Source organism: Tympanuchus pallidicinctus, unplaced genomic scaffold (genome assembly GCF_026119805.1).
Source record: "Tympanuchus pallidicinctus isolate F22 unplaced genomic scaffold, pur_lepc_1.0 scaffold7, whole genome shotgun sequence".
Taxonomy (NCBI): domain Eukaryota; kingdom Metazoa; phylum Chordata; class Aves; order Galliformes; family Phasianidae; genus Tympanuchus; species Tympanuchus pallidicinctus.
In genome coordinates this window covers 116,353-139,171 of record NW_026294791.1, presented here as the reverse complement: position 1 = coordinate 139,171, position 22,819 = coordinate 116,353, and the positions used below count along the sequence as shown (strand labels likewise).

The following is a 22,819-nucleotide window of genomic DNA, read 5'->3' as shown; positions in this document are numbered from 1 at the left end:
TTCAGTGTTTCAGTTCTAAATAGTTTAGAGAGCCTACCACGAGCAAAAAAAAAAAAGTTATTAGTTAATTCACACTAGTTTTCTATGCCAGCATTTCCTAGAAAAATCGATAACTTAATTGATAATTAAGAATTAAAACAGTTAACAACCATTCATCATGACAGAATTTCAAGAACATATGATCTACCTAAAAATTAAAACAAAGAGCAGAGTTACAAGAACCACTGCTGCACAAGTACGCTTCTCACTGCAGCACAGTCAAAGACATCTGTGCTGGCTGTGGCAACACTCTTGGGCACTTTCACTTAGCACTAAGACTACAACTAATTCAGACACAGTAGCACACTCCAGCAGCTTCTCAAGCACTTCACTGAGTAAGGAGTGCTTCACACAGTGGTTCTCACAGCAGCTAGACCAGAGACAACAGCATTCTGTAGTTTTCATTGTGCCCCTCAGTGTCTCTTTCACTGACACCATACATCAGCAACAAGCTCACTCTTTCAGACTCTGCTCATATCTACCCCAGGTCTGCAATTTCACTCACGCAGAACTGCCTGTTATTTGTTCAGCTTTAGCCTGAGCTCTGGTTCTTTCTCAACATCATCAAAAATCTTCTCTGTTTTATGGGGAAATGTCTCAGGTGCCAATCACAAACAGCCATGTGTAGAAATTGCCTCCCAGTGGAACCACTGAGCACACACAAACGTGTGACCAGTTTTTCTAACAGCTTCTGGCAGGACCTGAAATGCCAGATAGAGAGAAAAACGTTTTTTGTATCATCACCCATCTCTCTCCAGCGTCTCCCACAGGAAATGGAAAACATTCCCTCTGCAAAGTTGCACAGAAGAATGGACAGACAAACAAACAAACACAAAACAAACAAACAGACCAAGCATTAAGCACAGCTACATGCATCCATATCTTTACAATCTCTCACTTCACACTTCACCACCTTGTAACCCCTCACCAATTTCAGTTGGTTTTGGCAGAGGAATAAAAATCCACCTCCTAAACTCTTAATAGAATCAGCTTATCAAACAGCATCCTACTGATGGAGGAAGCTTAGAAAAAAAGAAAAAGAAAAAGCTTACCTGCAGTATTTGAAGGTTCAAATGAGGTAGAAATTACAGAAGCATTGGTGAAAACACGCACCCAACTGAGGCACAAGACAGCACCTGTAGTTCTGATCACCAGCTGACCCACATCCAATCAGGCAAAGTTGCTTCAGCTGTGGGCTCTGCCTTTGGTTGAGGCAACTTTAAGGAGCATGACTCTGTCCTGCTCCATGCCAGAAAGATGCATTCTGAAACTGCTGCCTTTTCACTGGATGTATCCCATGCAAAGGACTGAGCTCATAATCAGCAGCGGGTACCTGTTACAAATGTCATTTTTTGTGAGCCAGAACAGGAGATCTCAGCGCTGCACTGCAGCTGCCCTCCTGCACCTGGAAAAACAGCCAGGCCTGTGGCAGCCTGCAGCCCACACCAGGACCAACCGCCTCCGGCTCAGCGGTCTTCTTGTCTGCTCCTTCTCTCATCCCCTCCACCTGTGCCATGCTCTCTCCTCAGCACCTACACAGTCCTGCCTAGACATAACCTGCAGCTGTTTGCAGATGACAGACGTTGCCTTTGGCTTTGTTATTTTCCACAGGGTGCGTCATTCTTGGCGCTGTTTCCTGAGATGGCAGCTTTGAACTCCACACTGCTCAGCCTCTCCTCCGCACATAAGAGCAAGGAGTACAGAAGAGTACACAGCTCATCATGTTCAGCCTCACCAAGCCCAGGTCTCCCATAGTTACTTGTTCTCTTTGTATTTTGTCCTCAGATCTGGCCGCAGCAGCCCTCACTGCCCCTGCATCAGGAAAAGCTGTGCTGGGACAGGGCTGCAGGGAGCAGCAATCACATACCAGGAATGAGCTGAGGGTGATACTGGTGCAATCTCATGGCACACGAAGAGAGCCAGGGGCTGGTAACTGCATCTACTGACAGCCCCAGACAAGGCATGGAGATTAATTAAGTCCAACATCCAGCAAGGGAATTCAATCAGGATCAAAAGGAGACGGACCCAGAGACAGGACTGGAAACAAGCGTACCATGTGAGTTCAAGCCTGCCCAGGAGACAGAGCCAAAGACTGGATTGGAGATAAGCTTCAGTTTACATTTGAGATCTGATCAGGTAACAAGCTACCTGCAGCACGGCCTGAAGGTCTACCCAGCAGAAAAGCACCAGTGCAATATCATTCAGGCAAAGACTGAAGAACAGGGCCCGAGTTTAAGTGGGACTCCTGGTCCCATGGGCAGGAGGGTGGTTGTGAGCCCTAAACAAGGCAGGTCAGGGCCATCATGGCCTGTTAGAGCTCACATTTGGCTGAGTATTGGCCTCTCTCCTGTGCTGACAGTAATGCTGCTTCCCCGTGTTTTCTACCTGGACAATGCATGCAGCTATCTGCACTGCCAAAGGCCATCTTGCCCAACCACATGGAGACAACAAGCAACCTGGAAGGGTATCTGGCTCTGCAGCAGCATCTAGCAATGCTGCTATCCTGCTCTGCTGAGTCAGGACCGTGTTTCCCTAGCCTGCTCCCCTTCTGCAAAGCTCTCTCCTGGTACCCTGCCTCCTTGGAGTGGGTGCCTGGCTCATGTCTATAATGGGGCAGTTACATTTTGTTTTCAATGTGAAATTAAGCCTGAAGAAGAAACCAACTCATTACATAGAAATCAACCCCAAAGCCCTTATACAGTCCCAAGGTTTCTACCTGCATGCCTCAGATAAAAGTCATTTACATAGTTTTGTGTTCTGGTAGGCTACAGATCTCAAACATGACCTCTGCTTTTGCACTAAAAACTAAGGGAAGACCAGGGCCAGCAACAAAAGAACCTTGTGAAAAAGGCCCCTGGGAATCTTTGTGCCTGCAGAGGAAGGCACCGAGATTTTACAGTGCAAAGGTTTGGGGATCAGGGCTTGGAATCAGAGTAACAGCTCAGCCTCTCCTAGCAAGACTAAGGTTTCTGGGGCAGACTTAGGAGAGCTCTCTGGAAGTGATCAACATACAAGTAGGCAATTACTTGAGGAGAACATGAGTTCCTTGGGGGAAAGTCTATGGCTTGAACTCCTGAGACTTCAGCAGAAGGCTTCATAGCATAGAATGAAACCAGCAACAGAAGGAAATTATTTTGGAAATGGATGAAAAGTAGAGAGAAACTGTTTGAGGAGTATTAACAGAATAACTGTAGTTCTTCTAGAAACACTGCACACTGGATTACTCTGGAAAGAAGTTAATTTTACCCCACACATGTCATGATAATAGTTCATGGTGCACCATGTCTGAGGTGTATCAATCAGTGAAAGGGAGAAGCAACAAAAACGGCGATCATAGCCTAAGCTGAGGTTCTTATTTATGCAAACTGTACTTGTTTCAGTCTTATTAAAGCAGATTTCGAATTGTGTCCCCACCTGCATCATAGCCAGGTTTGTGAGAGGGGCTGTAAGGGTAACACCCGCAAATCAAGACCCACTTCCAGTGAAGGAGCCACTTTGCACTTCCTGTCAAGGAATCGTCTGACATGGCTCCACAGCGATGGCCACAAGGCCTAGGGGCAGTTCTTGCAGAGCTTCCCCAGTTACCTGCCAGGAGCTGTCAGAGGCAGAACAGTGCAAGACAGAAAGAATCGTAACAATGACTCTGGTGTATCTTCTAAATATAATGGAAAAGTGAATGTTTTTTAAAGCACACGAAGTGACAAGCTCACTGCCAGAGTTACAGGACTGTTCCGTTTACAGCAAATTGAACGCCATTAATTTCCATTAGATAATTCTTGCTGGGGAAACCGGTTTGTGACCAGCGTGCTGGCTCCCTTCTGCACAGAAAAGTGAATTAAAAAATGGATTGAGAGGATTCCCTCCCAACCCACCCCTGTGACAACTACTGCTTCAATGTTTATTGAAGGGGGGAAATGATCTGTTATCTATTCTGTAATAAGATGACAATAAACTGAATGCTTTGAAGTTTGGCAGTGCACCATCATTTGCTGTTGGTAATATTAGCCTTACATTCATAGGACACTGTTCTTGCTTATGGATTAAAGAAAAATGAAAATGACATCGCTTCCAGCTAAATGTCCTGGTCTTAGGCTGCAAATACAGCAGAGAAAGCTACAAGTAAATGGGAACTTCCCCTTAAGAGCTGTGTAAAAGAGGTTGTAGGTTTTTTATTTTTTCACTGACAGGCAAATCTGAAAGTTTTAAGGTTGAATATTTCCCTTTATTAAACGTACAGAAAAAGAGATGTTGAGGAATACCACCAAGGTCAGGAATGCAGACAGGATAAGAACACAATTATTTAAGCTGTAAGCAGAAAGCTTACAGAAAATCCATCACAGATATTAGATTTTAAACTTCCACAAATTGCAGAAAGAAATACTCTGTGCTACAGTTGTCTAAGTAAAAGTTCACAGTCAAATTTGTCGTGATTTAATAAGGGAATGGTAGCTTGGGAAAAAAGTTAACGAGGAACTGGCTGTTATAAATACAGCTAATGCAGACAGTATGCTGGGGAAGAGCAGAGGAAAATAGGTGTTTCAGTAGCAATACACTTTGACTGTAAAATGGCTGATTGCAGCAAACAAACTTAACCTGATTCGGTCACCTACCCTGGGGGGAGAAAAAAGTTGACTTTTCAGGAAATCCTAAGCATTACTGAATGACTGAAAGTTGACAAAAGACCGATTATGAATTGTTTGTATGAAGACCCTTAGTGCGAGATTCAGCAGAGCTCGTGCCCAGCAGTCCTATAGCAAGCCTAAGAGGCTGCCTTCGATTTCTTCAATCTTGTAGAATTCATCATGTTTTTAAATGCACACTAATTAAAAGAACATTTTCCTATGTAAATAGATTTTGAAAGACCGCAGAAAACTGCTAAACATAGGCTTTGCTAGGACTGGACTTAAGGCTGAAGACAAAAAATGCATTCAGGAAAAAAAAGTTTTAGTTCAATGCAGCCATGGTGTATGAAAATACAAACCAATAGTCTGAACAACAACAGCAATATTAATAGGAATGAAGGAGAGTGGTATGTTTGAAGGCTGTGGAAATACACACCAGAGGGAAGAAACACGTCACCTTATGGAACTGTTCTTTCCCTGAGGCATTCCTTCAATTGGAGTTTTCCTTTGTTTTTCCCGGGGTCTCTTTCATCCAAGAAAGGCACATGAGCTCACCGAGTGCCAGAGCCAGCAGTGCTGAACAGCCCTCCTGAGCTCACGGCAGGACCTGGGCAAGCCTGCACAGGGAGGGGAGGTGAAGAGCAGGGAATTGCAGGTAAAAATGCTGGAGGGCAGCATGGTGGCACACGCTTTTCCTGCACTTTTGCACTTACTTCAAAGTTCTCCCTGGAATGCTACTTGCAACAATTTCTCTCAGGAGCCATTTTTCTGTGCCAAGGAAATACCACTGACCATTACTCATTTTAGGAAAAATAATTTGCTTTTTTTTTTTTTTTTTTTACAGAGGAACTAAAAATATAAGTACGGTTAAAAGAAAAATTAGCAATTGTGGATCGTGTGTGACACAGAGCCCTGATTCCTCACAGTCAGCTGATTTGTCAGCTGTCTCCTGCTCCCAGCTGCTTCTCACCGTGACATCTCTGCCTCTCAGCTGGTGGAGCCACGCCGTCCCCAGCGGTGCCCCAGTGCCAGGGCATGCTCCAGGCACGGCACAGTAACTGCGCTGCTCCTCTGCTGCCTTGGCACAGCAGCACAGCTCCTGCAGACAGCCGGCTCTGCACGCAGCTTACAGAGGGCTGTGTGCATCTCCCCACGCGTGGGCAGAGCTTGCTGTGAAGGAGGGCTGGGGCCCCGCAGCGTGTGGGCAGGCGGCACTGCGCCGCTGCTGAGCTCGGCGTGGACGTGGACCTAGGAAGGGACACTTCCTATGTTTATGTCGGGATTAGGGGAGACCTTTGCCACACCGGTTAGCCCCACGCTCCCAGTTGCTCTTGCATTAGTGCTGGGGCTGCCTGGCTAATTGTGGCATGCGAGCGGCAGGCTGCGCAGATGTCAGATGTCACGCTCTATCTGATGAAGAGGTCCCTGCCTCGGGCTGTTTATATATGACCTACCAGAATTTCCTGCTGCATGATGAAATAATTAGGGGGCCCTCATGCAGGGAATAACGTTGCGAGTAGGTTGCAAAGGCATTACACATACAAAAAGAAAATCCTAAGCGTTTTCCTTATCTGTGATACAATCTTCCAAGTCTCCATATGTACGTTCAACTTGTTTGTATTTTTTCTTTTAAAGTTCTACATGCAGATGCTAAATGAAGGCTTCAGAAAGTTTAGCAGCATGCTTTCCTTTATGCTCAGATTACATAGTGGGAATAGTGGCATAAGCAAACAGGAAAAAGGGGAGATTTATTTGTTTGTTTTAAATCAAGATTGCCATTTGCCTCTTTAAGGCAGCAAGCTCTCAACTGTGGATGGTTTAATGGAAGTCAATCCTGTCATCAAAAAGAATCTCATTTTTGTGTCACTTCTTTTTTTCCAATCAGTTTTAAGTTTCAACTGTTTTTATACATAATAAGACTGTCCATGTGTCCAGGATGCTCCGTATTCTGACCGATCTCACCCCTCCGCTCTCACTGCTCACTGCACTGAAAAACCAAGTGAAGCACGCCCTTGCTTTCAGTCTGGAACAGTTGACCCGTGCCTATCAAAAACGTAACATTCTGACCTGACGTGTCCCAAATATGCCCAAAGCAGCTGAACCGGGCTGAGCTGAGCTTCTCCTGTCTGGCAGCAGTGGAGAAGCTGGTTCAGGCAGGAGTTCTGAGGGGAGCACTGTCCAGAAGCAGCCTCCAAGAGGAGACCCACTGAGCTGCTGGCTCGTGCCGGGGCTGTGCCCAGAGCCTCCACCTCCTGCGTCCCAAGGACAGCGTGCCAGGAGGGCTGCAGGCAGCAAGTGTGGCTCCTGAGGACACTGAGCCCTCTGAGAAATTCCTCTGTGTTTCACAGAGTTTCAGCAAGGCGACAAGTCTGAGATAAGATGGAAATCTTGCAGGAACAAGCTTGTTGCACCTTTCTGCCCTGGGGAGCTGCTTTCCTGGGCTGGGCAATAAGCAGAGTTTGAGATATGGGGCTCTTCTGTCTCGGGGAGAAAGTGTTCAGGACAGGCTTACTGTGTGTATGAATACAGCGCAAGAGGCAATAGGCACAAACTGAAACACGGGAGGCTCCTTCTGAACATAAGGAAACAATTTTTTGCTGTGAGGGTGGTTGAACACTGACAGAGGTTACCCAGAGAGCTTGTGAAGTCTCCATCTGTGGAGATACAACTCAACTGGACGTGGTCCTGGGCAGCCTGTTCTCTCTGCCCCTGCCTGAGCAGGAGGGTTATGCTGGGCAACATCTGGCAGAGGTCCCAGTCAGCCACAGGTATTCTGCAATCCTAGCTATGATTCTGTGGAAATAGTGGTAAGGTCATCTGTAAGCTTGGAAAAAAAAAAAAAGACTGTAATGAGCTGAGAAAGTCTTCCTGGAAGCATATTTAATTTGCACTTAGTCTGTTAGCTACTAACAGTGCTGTGATAAATTCTTTCAATTCAGAGACAAAGTGACAGTTCTTACCCTTCCCTGCCATTCTTACTGCCCACATGACTACACTGACTTCTGTCGGCCTCAGGACATCCCCTGTCTTTGTCAGAGCTGTTGCCTGCCTGGATAGATGTTTTATTTAGGATTGTAAATATTTTCTTTTCACTTTTCCTGTTTTCAAAGGATACTATTATTATTCTACCAAGGAAAGCTTAGAAACAGCATTCATATTGTTTGTAAGAAGACAGAAGTGTTAGATAAATCCTGCAGCTTGGATTAAGAAAATCAAGGGAAATGTTTATTTGTTTGTTTGTTTGTTTGTTTGTATAACACATGGATTTTGACCAATTCACCACCTGTACAAAGGGAGCACAAATTGCTCATAAATGTATCAGTAAAAAATCAGAAATCTTGTGAAGCCGTTTCTCAAAATGGGACATTCTCACAGAAAAGCAGCAGTAGCAGAGGATAAATGAATAAGCCAAACTTTTTCTTTTTTTTTTTCTAAAATGCTGTTATCATGAATCATAAAATAATTTTGGTTGGAAGAAACCGTGGAAGGCAATCTGGCAACCCCTGCGCAAAGTGAGGGAACTCTGACAATAGATCAGGTTTCAGTGTCTCCAAGGATGGCAGCAGATGAAGTCTGCCAACCCCCACAGCATTTACCTTCGCTTGTTTCCAACAAAGCTGCCATATGAACCCCTGTAGCCTACATTTATTCAGAATGTCAGTAACAACAGCAATAAAGAGGCACCTTCTCGTTATTAACTGTATTAGCTGCTAACCGATGTATTTGAGTGAAGCTGTGGGTGTGAATCCAAGAACACTGCAGGCTCTCAGCAAGGAGCAGCTGGCAGCTTGGGATCAGAACGCTACACATCTTTTTCTGGCAACTTTTCCCACTGATTCTTCAACATGACACACTGCAGTGTGGAACAGGCCGAATTGCACCACACTAATTTATTTGCTTCTTACACAGACTCAAATGATGCACAGAGACACACCAAAACACATTTCAAAGACTGACCTCTGCAGATCTGCTGAATTATTGTGTTGTCAGTGTGATGGCCGTAGATATTTTCACAGTTAGGAAAGCATGACATAGAGTTCCACATTTCCCAAATATAAAAAAGTAAATATGTCACTGCTCTACAGATGCAGAATTTCTTTGCTGTGAGAGCAGTGAGGTGCTGGAACAGCTGCCCAGAGAGGCTGTGATGCCCCGTCCATCCCTGGAGGTGTTCAAGGCCAGGTTGGATGGGGCCCTGGGCAGCCTGGGCTGCTGTGAGATGTGGAGGTTGGTGGCCCTGCCTGCGGGCGGGTTGCAGCTTCATCATCTTTGAGGTCCCTTCCAACCCAGGCCATTCTGTGATTCTGAACACAAATCCATTTCTAAGTCATCACTGCTGTGTTTTCCAGCAGTCTTTCTCAGGATTTCTGAATTATCTCAGCAGCCTTTCCTTCTATTTCTAAGTGGATCCTGACCTTCACTAACTAAAAGTTGAAGAACAATACACTGATATTTCTTCTAGCGCATGCTGTACCCACAAGATTCAGTTCAAATTAACATTTCCTAAGTTAGGTTTGTATGTAACACTGTATTCATTACTACTAAGGAAGTCAGTCTAAAGGTCTGGAAAAAAACCAAACACGTTTCCCTGATCATAGTCCTCCATTTGGCTCACTATTTAAGTTTCTGTAACTATTTTCAAAAGGTACAGACTCATTTGCTCACCAGCATATTCAAGTATTCAGCATCAATGAAGTCTTTGGGTGGAGAGAACAAGTGGCGCAATAGAGTGCATCTGACACTAAAGCAGCAGCATTCTACTCTCCTGAGTAAAACAGAGCTGTATTGCAGTGTTCTGATATCACAAGGAAACTGCTACCAGCTCAATTTAAGCTCCTTATTCTGTGTGTACCAGTGCACCTTTGAGAAAGAAAGTAAGAGGGGAAAAAAAGACCACAGAACAGGACAAGACAAGAAAATTTCACTCGCTCGTGTACTGGAAGACTACAACCATCACAGATTTCAAGTCACATGTCTTCAAGGCCAGTCCTCCCTTGACAGCAGCCACTGCTTTCTGCAAGGGAAAATCAGCATGTTATGTGATGAGGAAAGGCACTGCCTTCCTCAAGGACCAATTTGGCACAGCGGGGAAGGTAGCTAAGGCAATATGCATCTCAAAGCGGGGGGAAAATTAAAGGCAGGAAGAGCACCAGTGGATTTGGAAGGGAATGTAGGAAAGGAAAGTAGCACTAGTAACCAGAGGAGGATAACAACAATAAGGACTGCAAATAAGGAAAAGCAAGTGGATTTGAGGAGAAAAAATAAAAAATAATTAAAAAAAAAAAAAAAAAGGGGAGAAAAAGCACCATAACAGAAAAGCTAAGGACATGATTGCATTATTAGATGGACATCAACTAAGTAGCAAGGGAAAGTCACCTTGTCTGCATACACTGACTGAAGTTTTTTCAACAATGCAAGTAAAAGAAAATTTCTATTCTTCCCACTGATCACAGGTCAGAACCCCAGCCTCCTCACACATCGCATCAGAGTTCAGTCTGCTCCTCCCCAGCTCAGTGCCAAGGCCATGCAGCTCTGCAGGCTCTGTGCTACTATGAAGGAGCCCAGCCAGGCTCACTCGCCAGCCCAGGGGGTGCACCTGACTTACAGTGATAGAATGCTGCCCCCAGTGTTGCTCCTCTCCGGCCCAACAAATACCCATGCTTGCTGTTACTGCTCGAGTGAATAGGGCTGCAGGAGCTGCAGTCCCACCAGCATAGGAACATCACTGCTCATCCTCCTTCGCAGAGAGATTAAATGAAAGTTGCTGAAAAATTCATTCAGCCTTCCCTCCTTTCCTCCCTGGTGCCCCAGGATACCAATCTCACAAACAATCATCTTCTTCAGGCAACTCCTCTGGGGCTGGGAGAAGGCAGAACGGCGTTTCCCTACTGGCTTTTCCAAGGACAGCATCAACACTGGGAGAAGCCCAGGAGACAGCTGAGCCCTTCTTCCATAGCAGTGATAGTATACATTAACTGGACAGCAAGTGGTCTCTCATCCTGTGGAATTACTGCTTCTTTGTGCAACGCTGTTGTACCAAGAGGTGACACGCATGTAGAGAAGCTTACACCTGCACATCAGGTACGTGCAGGAGGATTACAGTGCTCCTGCTCTTACGGAGGGCCCAGACTTCATCCCTCACCTCTGACCGCTGCACAAGGGTGAATAAAAGAAACTGCTTCTGCACCAGCATGCCCGTTCTCTCAGTGCAACCCCACCAAGAAATGGAAGGATGGATTCATGCCTTCCTGACCCAGGGCTCAGCACAGCCATCTGCACAGGGGCGCTCACACAGTGTGCAGCGATCCGAGCAGGCAGGGCAGCGCACTGCGCCACGCCACAGCAGCCCTGCAGCAGGGCACAGCACAGCCACGCAGCGGCACGGTGAGACCTCTGCCAGCCATCCGTCTGCCTCTGCAGCTATTCAATTTTACTGACTGACCTCACATAGCTGAGAACAAAAACCACTAAACTAAGAACACATCAAAAGCTGTGGGAAATTCCCTTCACAGCTGGCTGCTGACAGAGCTGCAGAACTGTCCCCAGAAAGGTTCGCAGGCTTGAGGAGAGGCTAATGTGTGCATAAAGTATCTGTTGAACCATCCTTTTCTTCTTGGCCTATTGTTTTTCCACAACACCAACTCACAGTCCCTGTCTAAGTGTGCATTTAATCCAAAACCCAGTAGTCAAAACATAAATAAACAACCCCTTACGTAAACCAAATAAAACCGCTGAAAGTTGATGCACGAATTACAATTTTTTTCTTCTGTCTTGCTTACTCCTTCAAACCAAAACTCCCATTAACTCCCAGGACCTTCTCTCAGCGGTTCCAGGTGTGAGAGGTGCACCTCAGGACATCCCTCTCTGATCCCTGCCCTGTGCAGCACTGCGGGGGCAGCCCTTTGTTCTCTCCTTGCCTGCGTCTCAGCCTCCCCTCTCACTGCAGAACACATAATCGTAACAGACACCATATCACTAATAACGGATACTGCATATAAAGAGACACAAAGTGGAGGTAATCATGGTTTTACAGGTTCACTAGGATTTTTGTCTTGGTGGTCCACTCGATCACACATCTTTGAAGGATAACAGTAAAGGGCCTTGAGTGTGAAAAGGACTCCAGTCAAGGGGAAACCCGAGCCCCCTTGCTGCCTGCCCTGTGATTTCTGTGATTGATTATACATATCCTCCTCTCAGTTTTAAGCTATTCTTCGTTTATTTCATTTGCAACCTTTCTAAGCCTTTTCCTGATAATCATTTTATTCCTTGGTCTTCCTTTCATTTGGTGACAGCTGACCTGGCAGCAAGCCCAAAACATGGTAAATGACAAATCACTACCAGATGAAGCTCTGAGCTTTACACAGAGCATTTCCCCCGGCCACAGAAAACTTTGAGGCCCAATAAAATTACAAAAGAGACTGAGAATTACACCAAGATCAAGCTTTATATGAAATCTTCAGTTACAGGAAAGTATACTAATTCTCCAAGTTCTGAACCAAGTAAACTGGGTTAATGAAATTTTATATAAGCTATAGTTTTAGGAAGAGTGACGGGAATGCAGATCCTCAGCAACACCTCACTCAGGGTCTGAGACTTGCAGTCATACCTGGGAACAGGAGAAGTCCTTTGTTCCCCCTGGCAAACAGCAGCCGCAGCCACAAGCGCCCCCTGAGAAGCCTGGCTGCTCCGTGCTGCCACAGGACCGTGCCACATTAGCTCCCGTCCGTGGCACTCGGAGGGGGGGCTGCTTTCAAGCACTGCCACAGAATTTGCCTGCAATGCAGCATCTTGGGCGACGGAAGAAAGGGAAGAAAGCAATACCAGAACTAACTGCTGCTAACAACTGCATCGGCTCCTTCTCTGAAGAGTGAATTTCCCCTACGAGGTGAAAGAAAGAAGCAAAGAAGTCACGGTCAGGAGAGAAGATTCTTCTCCTGAGCACCCACGAAGTCAGCACTGAAGCCAAGAGGCTCTGAAATGGGAACATTTTCCTGAGCCTTTTTTCACCCTCCCAGTGCTGATGCCACAGAACAGTGCATTTGTTACTCAAAGTTACCAGACAGGAATTGAGATACTCCTTTTTGCAACAAGGCCTCCTCGTTTTTCCTAGATAGATATTTATAGGCATTTATAGTGCCCTTGGAGTTCATGCATACAGTTACAGCTCTTTATCTAACTGTGTAGAGGTCTAAGTATCTGGGTATAGTGATTTTATTGGAGATACAGAATGATAAAGTGTATGTAAACTGAAACCATTCTGACTCACATAATGCAGGCTAAACAATGCCTGGCTGCAGACACAGCCAAAAGACATAAAGTGAGGCCAGCAGAGTCCTAAGGAGAGAAAACCCTCCTGAGACACACTCCTCAGAAATGCTCAAGATGAATGATACAGCCACGCAATGAATGCTTAAAAGTAAAATCAAGGGGAAAAGACTCTGTAACAAAGTGTTGTTTGGCTGTAGTTCTGTGTATTCCAGATGAAAAACATCTTGTTTTTCATAACTGCTGGGAAACCACTCCCTTAAGAGGGGTGTTGTTTGATTTCGTGAGAAAATTTGTAAGATATTGAACAGTCATGTATACAAACATGGAATATACAGCACAGGACAGACACAATTAGCTGCCTCCGAATGCAGCCCTCATTCACCAAGGACTTCATTTGGCATTCATAGGGTATGGTTATGAGAATTTGTCACCACCAACTAAGCTAGCACACATTCAGTCATGCTTGTCTCTGAGGTGCAGTGGGAGTGAGCGGTGCTGGGATCACCAAGCTGCACCCTGCAGGCAGCACATTCCCACATCTCCACACCAGTTCTGTTGCTGCAGTGCACCAACGGGGAGCAGGAAGGCTGGCTTTGTGCTGCATGCCCACCACAGCCCGGAGTGTTGTGCAGCCAGACAGCACTGCTTTGTCTGCTGTAAAAAATACTTAAGGAGATCACATGCAGTTATTCCAAGAATAATTAAACTTGACTGCTTTATGATTTATTTTTTTTCTCTTCAAATAGGCCAGAACCCTGGGTTCAGTGTCACAAACCTGCCACAGTCTGTGCATCTCCATTGGCTCAGCCCAGGGCCATCAAGAGCAACCTGGTAACAGGACAAACACCAGGACAAGCACCAGGCCCATTCAAAGGGGTTGCTGCTGAGCAAGAAACCAGTGGAAATAACCATGAATGCTGAACTTTGGTGAGGTGTTCGCTTCTCACCACTGGAGAGGCCATTTTTTTCTGCGCGCGTTTTTCTTTCTTCCAGCAGTTTTGAAGTCACCTGAGAGATAATTACACTGCACCCCCTCAGCCTTCTCAGCTTGCAGATTCATGCCCCTCCTCAGCAGGCCCAGCCAACAGGACTGGACAGGAGGGGTGACGGGGAGCCCTGCGCAGCATCCTCTGTCCTGGGCATCACCGCTGTAACAGTCACAGGGGCATCCACCACCTCTGAGCACACAGGACAGGGGAGCACAGACTGAAATTGCAGCAAGCTGTAGGTGGAGGTGAGGGGAACTTCAAAGGGTCAAAGCTAGACAATACCTTCCTGTCTTGGGGAAGTGCACTTAGTTTGGTAGAGGAGAGAGGAGGGAGGCCCTGTCAGCCTTCATTGCCGAAAGGTAATGGTACACAGTAATTTCTTCTGATAATGTCACCAGAAGAGGAAGTAATGCAGACTAAACTCATTAAGGTCTGAGGGGAACATCATGAGGGGCTCTCTTTCTGCAGGAAGGAGGACCACAGCCTGAGCTGTCTGAATGGGGGAGCATCTGTTGTGGCACAGACCGAAAGCTATCAGGGGTTCCCTTTTTTTACATATTTTAGTTCCTAAAGTCAAACTTCTCACTTTTCAGACTAAAATGATCTGTACTTCCAAAGAGAAAATTAAAAAAATTAAAAAAAAAAAAAAAAAAAAAAAAAGGAAAAGAAGCTGGCACATCAAGTTTAAAGCTGATACTTTCAGTATTTTGGAGGCATTTGAACAACTCACCTTCGTCGGTGTGGTTGTAGCAAGCAGCCCAGTAAGACATCACATTTCCGTAAGTGCTTGCTCCAGAGGCCATTAAATGTAATGTAGATATTTCCATTGGCTTTGCATCAAGACCAGTACTGCTTTGATTCAGAGGCTTTCCAAGTGCTCTGTGTGCAGTGGTGGAATAGTCCCCAGCAGGCTCCCACCAGAGGGTGCATCGTCTGCCAAAAATAAGCGGCTCTTCATGCAGGGCACCTGAAGCGTGCACAGATTTAACACCCAGCTCTCCCACCCTTCCTGTGCCTGCAGCACATCTCCCATGGCATGGGCAGGAGGTGGCACTGTGAGCAGGGCTGTGCCATTGGCACAGCAGCAGAGCTTTGCCTATGCACCTCCATAGAGAAACGGCCTTGGTTTCGGAAGAAAAGCAGTCTGATCTCTTCTATTGTACGTCAGCGGTACGACAGCTGAATGCACATAAATCTGGTATGGTTGGTGTTAAACCTGCTAGTCCTCCTGCAGAGGTTAACCTGAATATTTAAGATACAATTTGGTGTGTTTTCTCCACTTGGACAGCCGATAGAACTGCCCACAGCTCTGACCTGACCTCCCCCTCAACAGGGACAGCACTTGGCCTCAGCTCCTCTCCTGCTTAAGCAAAGCCATCCCCCCCCCCATCCCCCACAGCACGGCTGGATCCCACCCATGTTCAGGGAGACTCGTGCATGGAGCTTGAACCCCAAGCAGAAATCAATTGATAAGACAAACTGGGCTTTATCTCGAAACAAAAAATGTTGCGACTTCATGCCGGTGTCAGCTGGAAATGTTCTGATGGACAACCATGCCTCACGGCACACAGCCTGTCAAGCACACAACACCCTGGAAAAAACTTTAGTTTTAAAGTAAAGATGGTGATTAATCATTTCAGCTAAAACAAAGCATTCTATTTCTGCCTCTTTGGAAATACTTTTTTCAGTTTTTGAAACTAATGTTGCTCAATAGACTGTAAAATAAACTGCAAAATAAAGCTGTCAAAAAAAGAGAAACTTTTCAGTAAAGAGTTTTAGTTCTGTTAATCAGACTGCTCCATCCTTTTCTTTCTTTTTTTAAGAATTTGTGCTCATGGGAAAAGTAGGAGAAAAAAAAGTCTGTTTTGGAATGAAAGGCCAAAGTCATAAACTTCACTACAGAATGAAAAACACAATGCAAGCACTGCTGCACCATGGAGTGTTCGCCCGTATTTATGGATTATACCGCTTCACTCAGCATATCTAAAATATCATTGTAGCCATTCATTTTCAAACAAACATATGTATTTCATCTGTGTACAAGCATACTTCCATGAGAAACTGAAAATCCTCAGAGAGAAGACCAAATCTTGCAGTCATTATTCAGGCTGAAGGCGGCGGGCACTTTGACAGAGTGTGGAACAGGAGGTTTGTTACACGAACAACGCTGCAATTTTGGTTTTTAAACACAGAACATCCACGCTTGTCATCACCAAATACGTAACTAGTTTTTGCATCCAAAAATGTAAATAACCCATTATGTGAAATAAACCATTTGTCTAAGGTGGCCTTTCTTAGGAATGAAAGATTTAATACTAAGAGGAATATAAACAATCTGACAACGCAGTCAATTGAATGGCCGTGACTCCAATTCGGGAGGTGTAGTTGAACTCCAAACCGGTCTGCTCCGTACAGAGCGAGTCAAAGAGCCTCAAAATGTCCTCGAGCCCGAGCTTGGCCTCGCCAAGTAAAACAGGCACCGTTTTCCTGCAGAACAGCGCTTTACACCCCCTGTAAAAACTGCAGAAGTGAAGATCTGTGGCGCAGTGTTCCCTGGCAGCAGCCGGCTTTGGCTCGCCATGGCCACAGGGCTCTGCAGGCGCCCAGCCGGGCAGCGCTGCAGGAGGGGCTGCCGCCCCACAGAGCCCCCAGCAGCTCCTGCACAGAGCCCCCAGCAGCTCCTGCTCAGAACCCCCAGCAGCAGGCAGGGCAGCGCGGTGCGGAGCTCTGCACAGCCGGCTGCAGGGCGCCTCGGGCATGAGAGCGTGTTTTCCATTCGGAACTCTGGAACTGGATACTGCGCCAAACCTCCCATCGCCGAATAACTTGCCTACATGTGAGGCAAGTGGCTGAGCATCAGAAGCAGCCATCAAAGGTTCTGCAAGCTATTTACACAGGGACCTGCTAGCCTAGACAATGTCCTATGCCAAAGGCAGCGGGCCCGGGCTCGTCCCGTTTAAGTCAATAGATCCATTGTCTTTACCCAGAGCAGGATAAACTTCACACAGGGCCAACCTGGGCCTAAATTACATCTTTCAGATGCACACTGTGGATAGTTGAACTTCTACACGAGCAGCAAAGGCACCGCTGATGGGATCCATGGTTACAGATTGCAAGGCAGAGCTCTGGATGCACCATGAAAAGCTGACATGAAGCCTGCCCTTAAATACATGAGTGTTTACACAATCTATCCATAGGAATGTTTGTTAGCACTGCAAACTGTATGCATATAACCTTAAAATAACCTCTTCCTCCAGTGCCCTTTTGCAGAGGAAGATATTACACCCCTTAACTGGATACACTGCTCTTCCAGCACTTCCCTAAAGAATCTGTTTTGACGTGGGAATTTAAATGGAAGGAAGCACACACGTATGTAAGCCGGCACATATGTAAAGCATGACTTCTGTTCACTAAGCTGGACTAGTTCTGTTTTCTTCTTCCTTCTTGGTCATCTTTGAAGCATTTTGCTTTACAACCATTAGCTTGTGCTTCCGCCTGAATATCACGTCTCTTCTAAAAGAACAGAAGGCGATTTGCAGACAGACAAATCTTGCACCAGTATGGCCCACCGTCTCTCAGTGCAGGAATTCTGTGCTTCAGATGATCACGGAAATGATAAAAGCTCACCCCTCTATTGGGCCAAGACGAATGGAGTCTTCTTGCACATCCTTACTTGAACCTACCTAAAGACTAATGCACTTTGTGAGAGCATCTATCTCAACTGATCTTTAAAAGGATTAATTTGCTGTTGCCAATATATAGTGGTTCTCAGCAAGTGATGTGGAAGGAATTGCCTGCTACATTCCCCGTGGCAAAATGAGAGATTCTGTGGTCAGCAAAATCATGAAGGTACACTTGCAGAGCAGCTGTTCTTCCTTAACTGTTCTTATCACCATAACACAGGTGGTACTTAAACACAAGGGATAAAAACAGTCTGTTTGCCAAGTCAGATCACTGAAAACATACTTCCTTTGTTCTAGTTGTCACTTTCAGTAAAAAATACATCTCTACAAACTCTGAAAGGCAGCAGGAAAGAAGCACTAGAAAGGCAGTGCTAGATTCACTGAGCAGAACACCTCCAGTGACCCCAAGTACAGAAAAAGCAGGATCCAGGAATATATGGAATGTTGCTTTTTAAGGATGATCCTGAGAATCAATTATGTTTCTTCTACACACCTCTTTCTAAGTACATGTTTTTGAACTCCAATAAAAATGTTATTGTGTTTGAGGTTTCAATCAGATAATTAGTGACAGAAAATTATAGCTGCTCATCCCACTTTGATCTGTTTTGCCGACCGTGTAAAATAAGTATGTAAAACTCAGCCAAGCTGTTGTAAGTCCTCTCTTCAGATCCTAATCACGAATTGCTACATCCAGATAAAAAACCACATCCAGATAAAATTGCTACATCCAGATAAGACATTTTCTCTGCCATGAGCTGAGAAAGATGCAGAGCAGAGTCCCCACAAACTCCAGCGGAGATCAATTAAATGTGTGCACAACAGCTAGAAGTTGGAGGCTCCGAATCTTTGTTAGACTTGAGATTAGCCCCACCTGCGCTCGTATCCAGGGCGGTGTAACTGCCTACACGCGTCCACATGTCTGCCACCAGTCACAGTGCGAGTCCTGGCCTGGAAGCCATGCCCCTGCTACAGAGCAGAAGGGAAATGCAGCGTGGAGCAGAGAGTCTGCTGGATGGTCCGGGTGCCTTCGCACCACCAGGTGTGGTTCATGTGTCTCTCCTCTCACCTGGCCTTTTCCTGAGTGGTGCCCAGCTTCTTCGCCAGCATGATAAGCCTGTCACCCTGAGCAAGCACACGTGAACCCACACAGCATGGCTGCTCCTGCAGCCTAACAAGAGCTGAGCCTGCAGCTGCATGCAGTGCACATGCAAGGGAGGAAACCTGAGAAAGGCAACCTGCCACGTAGCCACTGATCTTCAGCCAGTCTGATAGCTGAACACCAAACAGCAAAGGCCGCTACACAGGGATGCACCAGAGAAGCAGCCAAAATTAACCTCCACACTTCAGATGGCCAATGATGGCATAAATCAAGAAGCACTGCAGGGAGAGCTCCTAACGATATGCAGGACAGCAGGCAGAGAGCACAGCACCTTGTTTGTCATTTTGGCAAGCATACCAGTGAGCTGTAGCCACTCAAGAAGTGTTGCTATGGACTGGACCAGTCGCATCTTGCTGGAAGGTTGAGTCCTAACTGGTGCCTCCAGCTGTTCTAGGAGATGTATTTGTGGTTAGGAGGCACGACACGTTCAATCATTTCATGTATCTGCTGCACCAGTCATTCTAAACCTACTTCATTATTCATTTATCATGGGAAGGAGTCCTTCATTATTTCACCTTTGTTCATCTCTCAGTATAAGAGATGCCTGGCCAAACACCATTCTTCTTGTACAAAACATCTACTTATAGCTACCATAGCCAAACAACACCTCTGTAACTTCTAGCACTGAATAGAATCCGTATGTTCTCCTTTTGTGCCTCTGCAGAGATTGAGCTGAGATGCTTGCTATGGGATCCTGCATACCACAATTTACATTGCCACGGAGACATAAAGGAGCACCATATGCCCTGGCCTGTTCCTACACGAAAACATGATTTGGGGTATGATCAGTTACCCTCATGAAAATCCCCCAAGTCCCAGCGTGAACTGCAGATACACCAGATGGGATGCAGCAAAGACGGGGTAAATGTAATTTCTACTTCTGAACCATGATCTTGTCTTACCAGGAAACCCAGGCTCCCAAAATAACAGTGCAAAGCAGGAGTGGATACATAGCAAAAACCACTGCAGAGCATAAACAGTAAAATAGAACAGAAAGGATCCACATCTCCCCTCTCTGCTCACAGCCACGTGGGAGGCAAAAGCAAATAGACCTTGGCAAGAGCACGGCTGGCGTGAGCCGCGCAGGGCAGATCGGCTTTCACGCACTCATCTTTCCACTTGACCGTGAACTTCAGCCCTGGCTGGGCTCTACATTCTGGGACCCTCCAGCAGTTAGGAGCAGGACGATACGAAGTCCACAGTTCCACGTTCCTCTGGCATGGTGTGCTGAGCACAGACCCACCGAGTTTTCCATTTTGTAACCTTGCCACTGAATGCTATCAGGGGCCATCTGCTGATAATCTAAGTATCTGAGTGTGCGCAACACGGCAGCAGCATGGCAGCAATATTGCAAGCTGTATAACCCTAACTGCACGTCAGCGCTCCACCAGTTCTGTTTTCTTTCATCCCATAATTTCCTCTCTCCTCAAAAATTAGATAAATAGTTCTTCTGCTCAAGCATCAACATTCAGATGGTATTAAAGAACAGCAAAACATGAGACAGTGAAGTGCTGCTTTGTGTTACAGTCTTGTCTAGGTAACCAGCCAGAGCTGACTCATTTTTGAATGTTTATTGGCAGTGATTGAAACAGTTGCCTTTGAGATCTCCAGTGATTCCCTCTTCCCCTCTCTTCTCCTCATAACCCAAATGGAAGTAATGAAAAGGCTATTAGGTTATCAGTAAAACGCTATCTTTTGTCAAACTTTCCCTGTGGGGCTCAAGGCATAATGAGAGCATAACGTGAGAGCGCGATGGCTCTTGGGCCCTGCAAAGCAGACTGTTCTGTGCAGAGCAGTGAGGACAACTCCTGCAACAACATGTATGTGAGCAATGAACTTAAGGTAATGCATGCAAAGTAAAATGCACTGTAAGTTATCAATCTGTTCTGCAACTTTTTCTATAACTTATGCTCTGTAAAACTCTTCTTTCAGTAGCAGAATAGCCAGAGGTCCTGCTGGTCACATCACGAACAGGGCTGGATCCAGATCCCTCAACGTCAGAGCTGCAGTGTGCTCACAGATGCACAAGGCACTGAGCAGTGTGCTTTTGTGTAAATGAATATTCGATCTCAGAAAACTTCTACAAACAAGCAGGTGGACAAAAGGACTGTGTTAAACCTAGCTGACATTTCCCACACCATGCCCTCTGCACAGAAGTACCAAGCACAGAATTCAACAAAAGTAAATGTCTGGGCTGAAACACTATCTGCACATTTAATTCTCCTCTACAGCAACATCACACTGGCACTAAGTAAAATTTCCCCCATTTCCCCTATCACATGTCAGTCAAGGGTTAGATAAAAGAGCAATGAGGTCCCTTATTTCTGCTTATGACACCAACTGAACACCTGCAGCTGCATTTTCAAAATAACTTTATTTCAGAGCATTGCAGTAGCACTTTGTACGTTCTGGTCATAAAATTATAAATCTTGTGTGAGCCTTGATTTCTTGTTCATACATATTTGCAAATATTCTGGCAACTGTAACCTGTGGGTAGGAAACTGGGATCTGGAGATCCTCTGTGGTTTTCAGATCTGGTACAAATTAATCACCTTTTCCATGAGCTTCCTTCCCAGCTTGACAATTCAGAAAACAGAACACCTCCAGCTAGGGATGCCCAAATGTGCTTCTTTTGACAGCCGTTTTCATTTTAATTCGCATACAGGGAGCACTTTATCAGTCTACAAAGTAAGAAACTAGCCGGGGAAAATTATGAAAGCCTACATTGTGAAAAGAAGTGAATCTGTCCTTTAATTCACACGGCAAGGAAGAGTTCCTTGTAGTGACACCTCACCAGAAAGTCCCAACACAAAGTCTGAGAGCCTTTCTCAGCCTCAGAGGTAACACTGTTACCTGATTCCTGTTTTCTACCAAGCCAAGCACTACTTGAGGCAAAGCCCCCCGAACATCTGCAGTTGAGCTCCAGGGAAAAAAAAAAATAAAAGATGAAATCTGTGAATAATTAGCAACTTAGAAATCCCTGACTAAATGTCAAGCAAAAGCAAGCACACTTCAAGAGTTCTGTTGTGCTCAGAGTATGGTACGTGTGAGAAGATGGGACTAAGGATCACACCGTGCATGCTGCTTGCCAAAGCACGGCCTTCAACGTTGGAAAGGGAAGGGATGTCATCCCGAGGCAGCAAATGTAGCTTTTCTCTGAAAAGCATTTGTTGGCGTGTAAGGGAGGGAACCTTTCATTCGTTGAAACGAGTAACTTCCGATTCCTGCCCTGAGTTGCGCTTGGCATTCGGTGGTACGACTCAGATGAAGGAAAGTCCTGTGAAAGACAAAGGCAGGCGCCTGCTCTGCAAGCGAGCTCACGCGAGGAGACCCGCAGACGCGATTCTCTTGCCCGTAATTTGTATTTGCCCCTGTGCTCACTCTAGGACCTCTCCTTTCTGGGAGCTGTTACAGGGGGGGCGTTCGCCTGTCGGAAAGCCGCAGTCCGGGTCCCGCCGCCCTGGGAGCTCCCGGAGGCTGGAAGCACCGACCTCGGTCCTAGGCGCCAGGGGAGCCCGGGACCGTCCCGCACCGCCCTCCCCACGCCCTCTCTCGCCCGACGGCTCGATCTCGGAGCCAGCAGGAAGTTTCAATTCAACAGCCTCGTCTCCAAATGTTTTTCTTTGCCATCTCAATTGTTTCAGCGCTCTTTCCCTCCAGCCTCCGCCCGCGGCGGCCGCTGCCAACTCGTACGCAGAGCGCGGCGCGACCCGCGGGGCCGGGGCAGCCCGACGGCGAAGAACGGAGCGCAGCCGCGGAGCCCCGCGCTCCCCTCCGGCCGGTCACCGCGCGCCTGCGGCGCTGAGCGGCGGCTCGGGTCGGCGGACCGAACCCGTCCTCCGTCGGACGTTCCGCAGAGGCCGGGGCGGGGAAGGGACGACGCGGCCGCCCCTCCGCGGCCCGGCAAAAGGCGCCCAGCGGAAAAAAAAAAAAAGCGCTTTGTCCTCACCGGCGGTGACTGAAGCTGCTGTGCGAGACGCTGCGGCGGCCCCCCGCCGCCCCCCGATTCCATCTGACGGCTCAGGTCTGCTGCCACAGAGCAGTGTTTATTCAGTGCGT

The 22,819-nt window shown here is 46.5% G+C and overlaps 1 long non-coding RNA gene across 1 annotated transcript; it reads right to left on the bottom strand.

Annotated features, from left to right (window-relative positions):
* Window positions 1-1,181: 1,181 nt before the first annotated feature.
* Window positions 1,182-22,810, bottom strand: LOC128072779 (uncharacterized). Its single transcript, XR_008202431.1, has 3 exons — window positions 22,710-22,810; window positions 14,649-14,851; window positions 1,182-9,675 (listed from the first exon to the last, which is right to left on the bottom strand). It is a non-coding gene; the product is annotated as an uncharacterized LOC128072779 (long non-coding RNA).
* Between the last annotated feature and the right edge of the window lie 9 nt (window positions 22,811-22,819).